Source organism: Sarcophilus harrisii, chromosome 1 (assembly GCF_902635505.1).
Source record: "Sarcophilus harrisii chromosome 1, mSarHar1.11, whole genome shotgun sequence".
In the NCBI taxonomy this organism is placed as follows: Eukaryota; Metazoa; Chordata; class Mammalia; order Dasyuromorphia; family Dasyuridae; genus Sarcophilus; species Sarcophilus harrisii.
The window spans coordinates 644,589,946-644,598,090 of record NC_045426.1 but is presented as its reverse complement, the minus strand read 5'-3'; the positions used below and the strand labels follow the sequence as shown (position 1 = coordinate 644,598,090).

The window sequence follows — 8,145 nt, the reverse complement described above, 5'->3', positions numbered from 1 at the left end:
ATTTAAGTCACCCACAGAAACAATCATACTCTGATCTTGCCACATCCACAGATGTATAACTTCTGTGTTAGTGAGTTTTGAAATTTCTTCACCTGATAATAATTTATTATTATTTTATCTATCACCTTGCAACCCCAAACCTTGTTCTTCATCTACATCATGAACCCGTCTCCCAACCCCTCAGTTTTTTTCCCAGGCAATCACCTCTCCATTAGTTACACTCTCTTCTTTTGCCCATCTTGACCTCTTGGTGAACTGGTCTACACTGGTTTGTCTTCTCCTGAATCTGTTAGCTTCTCATCCTCTTATAAATCTTGCCCTCATATACCTCAGCCTTGGATCCCTTTCACTCTTCACTGCGTTGGGTGCTGTAAACATCTACTGCATGAAGCTGAAGAAAATTATGAAACTGTACTGACTAGATTCACTACACTAGATTCAGCTCATTATTCCACTCTTCAAAGAAAAGATAATGCTGAATGTTGGAGGGGATGTGGGAAAACTGGGACACTGATACATTATTGGTGGAATTGTGAATACATCCACCCATTCTGGAGAGCGATTTGGAACTATACTCAAAAAGTTATCAAACTGTGCATACCCTTTGATCCAGCAGTGTTACTACAGGCTTATATCCCAAAGAGATCTTAAAGGAAAGGGGACCTGTACCCTGCAAAAATGTTTGTGACAGTTCTCTTTGTAATGGCTAGAAACTGGAAACTGTGTGGTTGCCCATCAACTGGAGAATGGCTGAATAAGTTGTGGTATATGAATGTTATGGAATATTATTGTTCTGTAAGAAACAACCAACAGGATGATTTCAGAAAATCCTGGAGAGACTTACAGGAACTGTTGCTGAGTGAAAAGAGCAGGACTAGGAGATGGTTATATTTTCAACAACAAAACTATATGATGATCAATTCTGATGGATGTGGCTCTCTTCAACAATGAGATGAACCAAACCAGTTCCCTTTGTTCAATAATGAATGTTCAATAATGAACCAGCTACACTCAGCAAAAGAACTCTGGGAAATGAGTATGAACCACTACATAGCATTTCCAATCTCTCTGTTTTTGTACGCTTGCATTTTTTATTTCCTTCACAGGTTAATTGTACATTAATTCAAAGTCCAATTCTTCTTGTGCAGCAAAATAACTGCATGGATATGTATACATATATTGTATTTAACATATACTTTAACATATTTAACATGTATGGTCTACCTACCATCTGGGGGAGGGGGTGAGAGGAAGGAAGGGAAAAATTGGAACAAAATTTTGCAGTTGTCAATGCTGAAAAATTACCCATGCATATATCTTGTAAATAAAAAGCTATAAAAAAAAAAAAGATCTCTTTGGGATATAAGCCCAGTAGAAACACTGCTGGATCAAAGAGTATGAAAAGTTTGATAATTTTTTTAGCATAGTTCCAAATTTTCCTCCAGAATGGTTGGATCCATTCACAGTTCCACCAACAATGTATTTCCATTCTTTCCAACACTGGTCATTCCCATTTCCTGTCATCTTATCCAATCTGAGAGGTGTGTAATGGTATCTCAGAGTAGTCTTAATACATTTCTCTGATCAATAGTGATTTGGAGCATCTTTTCATATGATTAGAAATAGTTTCAATTTCTTCATCTGAAAATGTCTATTCATTTCCTTTGATCATTTATTGGACCAATTGGAGAATGGCTTGAATTCTTATAAGTTTGAGTTAATTATATATATAATTATATATTTTAGAAATGAGGCCTTTATCAGAATCTTTGAATGTAAAAATGTATTCCCAGTTTATTGTTTCCCATCTTATCTTGTCTGCATTAGTTTTGTTTCTACAAAAATTTTTCACTTAATATAATCAAAATTATCTATTTTGTGTTCAATAATGTTGGTGGGATGTAGGAAAATTGGTATACTAATACATTGTTGGTGGAATTGCAATGTGGAACTATGCCCAAAGGGCTATCAAATTGAGCATACCCTTTGATCCAGCAGTTTTTCTCCTGGGCCTGTATCCCAAAGAGATCATAAAAAAGGGAAAAGGATCCACATGTGCAAAAATGTTTGTGGGAATCCTTTTTGTAATGGCAAAAAAACCTGAAAACTGAATGGATGCTCATTAGTTGGAGAATGGCTGGATAAATTATGATCTGTGGATGTTATGGAATAATATTGTTCTATAAAAATGATCAGCATCTGGGAATGGTTCCAGTTTATCCTCAAAAAAAAAAAAAGAAAAAGAAATGATCAGCAGGATGATTTCAGAGAAGCCTGGAGATACTTGGATGAAGTGATCCTAAGTATATAGAACCAGGACAACATAGTAGACAGCAACAATAAAAAATTATATAATGATAAGTTCTGACAGATAGGCTCTTTTCAATAGTGAGGTGATTCAGGCCAGTTCCAAAGGTCTTGTGATGAAGAGAGCCATCTGCACCCAGAGAGAGGACTGTGGGAACTGAGTGTGGATCACAACATATTATTTTCACTTTTTTTGATGTTCTTTGCTTGCATTTTGTTTTCTTTCTCTTTTTTTTTTCCTTTTTCTTCTGATTTTTGTTGTGCAACATGATAATTGTGGAAATATGTATGGAAGAATTACACATATTTAACATATATTGGATTACTTGCCATCTAAGGAAGGGAGTGGGGGGAAGAGAGGAAAAAACTCATATTGATTGAATAGAGTGAAGCATGCTATTTATCACTTTATTACATTTTTTTTCTTTTAGTTGAGTCTTCTTGTACAAAATGACTAATATGGAAATGTTTTACATAATTTACATAACTAAAATGAAACTACTTGCCAGCTCAAGAGAGACTGGAAAAACTTCAAGAAAGGTCAGGTGCCCTGAAGTGAAAAGGGTGTTCAGGAGAGCTCAGATAGACTGTGGGAAACTGGTGAGAGAGTCTTAATCACAGCTCATGAGCACCTTAAGACCTTCAGTCTTGGCTCAGTAGAAGAGCAAATGAGTGGGGCAGCTTCCAGTCCCAGCTTAGAAGGCAAATTCTGGGAAACTAGGCTGTTTACCTGAAAAAAAGCAGGCAAAGCTTCCCACTGAAAACCTTGTGCTCAAAGCCTGTATAGGAAGTGTGGAATAGGCCCCCTATATACCAGAAGCAGAGCTCGACTCTAAAAGTTTGGGAAGAAAACGCAAAAAATATATCCTTAATACAGACATCAAAAAGATGATGCTGTCAATATTTGTGAAATTAATTGAAAACATCAGTATCATAAAAAAAGAGAAATAATATTGAATTATAAATTTAAAAAAAAATATTGTTAAGAATGTGATGGAGAGCAAAATGAGGCTCCAACACCAGTTCGTCCAATCTTCCTCATGAATAAATCCTGCAGAACAAAGAATGATCGATGACCTCTTAGAAACTGTTCCAAAGTAGACTATTTGGTTTCCCTTCCCAGTTCTCTCCTCTAGGGAGGTAGGAGCCACTTGCCTCTTCAGCCACCCCAAGTCACAGAACTGGCTCTCTCTACCACCTCTGTATTACCTGACACACTGAATTATACACAACCTATTCCATCCTCAGGAACCTTTCTCCTCCCCATCTCTAAATTCCTCAAGAGATCTCTGGGCCACATGCTTCTGCTGATATCTGGGGAGAGTCACAGTCACAGTTGTCTTTAAAAGGAAAAAAATGGATACCTGAGCTCAAGACTGTGTAGAGACTGGAGTAATAATAGAATGAGCATAGGGAGTTGACACCCAGTTAGTTTTTTTTGAGGACTGCCCTTTAATATTGTCCAATTACCCTCCCCTTACCCATCCTTGCTCCCAGGTCACCATTACCTGGACAACTGTGCTTTGCCCACAAAAAACAAATACAAGCACCCACTTCCATTGAATATGTCACTGACAGGATCCCATGCACATGCCACAGAAAACCTACTTTCTGAAGACGTTCTGCAAGAGAACAACAAGAGTTAAGGGCACTAACACTTAAATGCTCCCCTATCCTCTGAACTGTCAGCTTTGGCTAAAGGACTCAGTAGCTACCAAAAAACTGAGAGTAGGAGCCTTTTCCAACTAAATCTGTCTCACAGAAGAAGACTGCTGGCCCAGCTCTCCCACTGAAGACACAGAAGTGGAGAGATGTGAATTGAGATGCCCATAGTCCCCCAAAAGGTATCTCACCTACCTTTTGCACCCATATCTTCTCATACAGGGAAACATCCCAGATAAGGAAAGAGACCAATAGCCTTACCAACAGAAAGTGTTAGTGGGGGTTACAGGGATCTAGAGACAATTCCTTAGTTTCAGTCTCAGACTCCTGAGGAAAGAAGAATTTTAAGTTTCTGATATGTCTTATAATCCCACAACTTTTCTCTCTGTATTACTTTATGGGCAAAGTACCCCAGAAAATCCCAAAATGTGTTTACTATAGGTATTAGTGATACTATTATTGGCTTAAATTGGTTAGGGGATGGGTAGAAACAACCAGTATTCATATCCCTATACCTTCACCACTCAAATCTGGCCCTTAGGGCTCAAGAGGAATTTCCTGCCCTGATTTTTTTAAAAATTATACTTACTTCTGTAGGTAAAAAAGATGGATGTAGAAAAGAAATATGATATTGTCCACAAACCAATGATGTTCCTTATAGTATTTCTCACTTGGGGATCCATTGGTTTTGTCTCTTCTTCACCTGAAAGACATCATGTAACTCAGGAGAATATGACCTGCACGCTCTGTCCTGGCACAGGTAAAGGCATTACATATTAGTCTTTGGAATCTCCTCCCCAAACAGGTCAATTATACGGAGATCCTTCTCTAGAAGAGGGACATTGATGTCTCTGCTCAGGGAGGAGGATGGGCATCTGACTGAGCATAGGGAAAACAGGGATCATACACTACAGGCTTTCTAACTACTATCCCCATCCCTGGGTCTCTTGGGACCCTGCTGATGCTCTCTTCCATTTCTTGCATCCATTCCTTGTCCACAGATGCCTCCTCTCAAACCCCAGAAAGTGTCTACCAGGACAGAGCCTATTTATTAAGAATAAAGTTGGACTCTGCAGAGGAGGCTACAAGGAGTGTATTATTATGACAGTTATGATGAGGTACTTCTTTCTATACTTTGGAGAGTCAGCAAAGCAGTTAGTCAATAAGAATTTATTATCTTCAGTATCCTAGACATTGTACTAAGTCTGTAGGATAAAAAAAGACAAAAGATACTTTCTGCTTTGAAGGAGCTCTCAGTCTGAAGAGGGAGACAACTTACAAACAGCTATGTGCAAATATGCTATACTGAATATAAATGAGAAAGTCCGTTGTTCCTTCATTTATTCTTTCTTTCCTTCCTTCTCCCTCCATCATTTCCTCCCTTTCTCTTTTCCTTCCTCCTTCCCTCTAGCCTTCCATCGTTCTCTCCTTCCTTCCTTCTTCCTTTTTTCCTTCCTTCTTTTCCTTTTCTTTCCTTCTTCCCTTCCCATTTATTCATGCCTCTCACTCTTTTCTTCCCTCTGTTCCTTCATCCCTTTCTTCCTTCATTCATTCCCCTTTCTCCTTTCCTCCCTCTCCTTCTTTATCCCTTTCTCCATTCCTTCTTTCATTCCCTGGGACTTTGCAGAGTGGTTGACATTTATGAGGCACTTAATAAATGTTAATTGAATTGAATTGTTTTCAATTGCACCTCAGGAATAATGTCATGTAGTATGTGCTGTTATTAACTTCATTTTACATATGAACAAACTGAGGCTGAGAGGTTAAGGGAATGACCTAGGATCATATACCTAGCAAGTTGTCAAAGGAGAAAGTGAACTCAGATTTTTCTGCTTCCAACTGTGAGTATCTACTATACTGCTCAGTTCCCTCTGAACTAGGCAAAATAAGAGAAGAATTTAATAGTCATTCTTTCTCAAATAATAATAGTAATAAACATTTTATAAAATGATTTGAAAATTGCAAAACATTTTATAGATATCATTTCAAGTAAATCTTTTTGGAAATATACCTTTTATGTAGTTCTTCCAAAAATATCTTCTGCTGGAAATTTGTTATACTCCAAATATTTGTGGGTTCTGTCACTTCAAAAATCATTCAGAGACTTGATCTGGTGCTGATCTGAGGGACAGGAGGAGGAAGTGAGACAAAGACCTGACTAGTCTCTGCCTTCCTGGCTCGGCTACTCCCAAGTAAATCTTAAAGAATTCTGAGTTGCAGGTACCTTATTATCTCCATTTAAAAACTGAATTAACTAATCATCAAAGACTTTAAGGGCTTTTTCCATACATACAGAGTTAAAGTCACCAGAAAGATATGAGCCCATATTTTCTGAATTCCAACTTTTTATCCACCCCTCATCTGCTTGTATTTGTTTTTTGTGGGCAAAGCATAGTTGTCCAGGTAATGGTGACCTTATGGATATTCCTCACCTCTGCCCCAAATTCACACACACACACACACACACACACACACACACTCCTCCCCTAGCAGATGCCATGGACCTCCCAGGGAGTCCTCTCTCAAGTCGTCAGGCTTTCTGGTCCATTTCCTTCAATAAAGTATTGGGGAAGGGGTGGATGAGGGTGTAGGAAATCATAGTATTGAGAGTCATAAAGATAAATGGGACCTTGGAGATTATGAAGTCCAACACTCCCCTACCCTCCTGAAACACTCACACCTGGCATACCATCTCATCCACACATTTTATCACAGGAAAAAAAAAAAAAAACAGCCAAAAGACAGAAGAGACTTACAGAAGGTCACACGTGGTATATGTGATATTACCTACCTTGATATCCAGGGGAGATCTCTTAGAGTGTGGCTGTATTCTGTGTTCTATCTGAAAGTGAAAGCTCAAATTATAAACCGGAATTCAAGTCAATGATTGTGAAATGGCAGAAATCCACTGGGTAGGGGTGGGTCAGATGACAAACCTTGGTTACTGTTATCCAATAGGTGGAGCTCTAGAACAATATCTGGAAGTAGAAAATGTGAAAAATGTCTTCAGATGGACTTTGGGTCTGGAAGCAGTTCTGTTGTTTAAAAAAAAAAAAAAAGGCGATATGGAGTCAAAAGCTACTATTATGAAGAAACTGAGGCACAAGATAAAGTACAGTGGTTGTACAATGCAGTATTGGGGCAGTCTCTGACAAAACCTTAAATTAGTGGTTGTCATTGGTGCCATGGGTTATTCTTCAGTCTATTCATTGTGGTCTCTCCATCCAGTTTGTGCTCAATGATAAAGTGCCTCTGGTTTGTGACTGGCTATAATTAACTGGAGCTGAATGAATAAACAGCATAGAAACCAGATCATAGGATCACAGGAGGGTGAGGGGAGGAGAAGACACTCACTCATTGAAAAGGTGAGCTGCTCATCCAAAGCATCCAATTTCAAGACAACAAACATGTATTAGGTGTTTTCTATAGGAAGGCTTGGTTTTCAGCAATGGGAGACATAGTAAAGGGGGAGAGACAGAGAGACACACAGAGAAGGGGAGACAGACAGACAGAGACAGAAAAGAGACAGAGACCTAGACAGAGAAAGAGATCCAGAGAAAGAGACAGAAAAACAGACAGACAGAAAGGGACAGACAAAGAGAAACAGAGAAAGACAGAGATAGAGAATTATGGTAACAATATGATAAGTGGATAGGAGAGATCAAGCAACTAAATGAGAGACTGGGGAGACGGGAATCTCTTCTAATCCATGGAATCAGGAAAGGTTTCTTGGAAGCAGAAATGACTGAGCTGGGTATTAGAACATAAGGAATGACAAATGAACATTTTCAAACTGCAATAATGGAAACTATACTTTTACTCAGTCTCATCAAATGATGGAGTAATCAAGGATTTTACAGATCTTCAAGTGCTATATAAATGTTAGCTATTAGAACGGGCAAGATGTTGTAGTGAATAGATATAATGTTGGACCTGGAGTGAGGAAGACCTGGAAAGCAATTTGGGAACACAAATTTGGCTTAGGAAAATCACATCATATGCCCTAATAAGCTTGCCATAGATGAGTGACTTGAATATTAAAGAGCATGTCATTAAAAATGCTTATCTGTTATCTTTCACAGTTATAACTGAGACAGAAAAAGACATACACACACACACACACAGACAAACCAACAGCTAGAGAGGATTACATTGATTACCAAAGAAAAAATAAAT

At 38.4% G+C, this 8,145-nt stretch overlaps 1 long non-coding RNA gene across 3 annotated transcripts; it reads right to left on the bottom strand.

The window, feature by feature from the left end:
• Positions 1–2,689: 2,689 nt before the first annotated feature.
• LOC105749643 lies at positions 2,690–7,010 on the bottom strand. 3 transcript variants are annotated; one of them, XR_004231153.1, is made up of 5 exons: positions 6,906–7,010; positions 6,761–6,811; positions 5,981–6,090; positions 4,559–4,672; positions 2,690–3,929 (listed from the first exon to the last, which is right to left on the bottom strand). It is a non-coding gene; the product is annotated as an uncharacterized LOC105749643 (long non-coding RNA). The 3 variants fall into 3 exon arrangements; XR_004231152.1 differs by lacking the exon at positions 6,906–7,010 and having other exon boundaries at positions 2,690–3,358; positions 3,816–3,929; positions 6,761–6,876; XR_002769631.2 differs by lacking the exon at positions 6,906–7,010 and having other exon boundaries at positions 6,761–6,877.
• Positions 7,011–8,145: the final 1,135 nt, after the last annotated feature.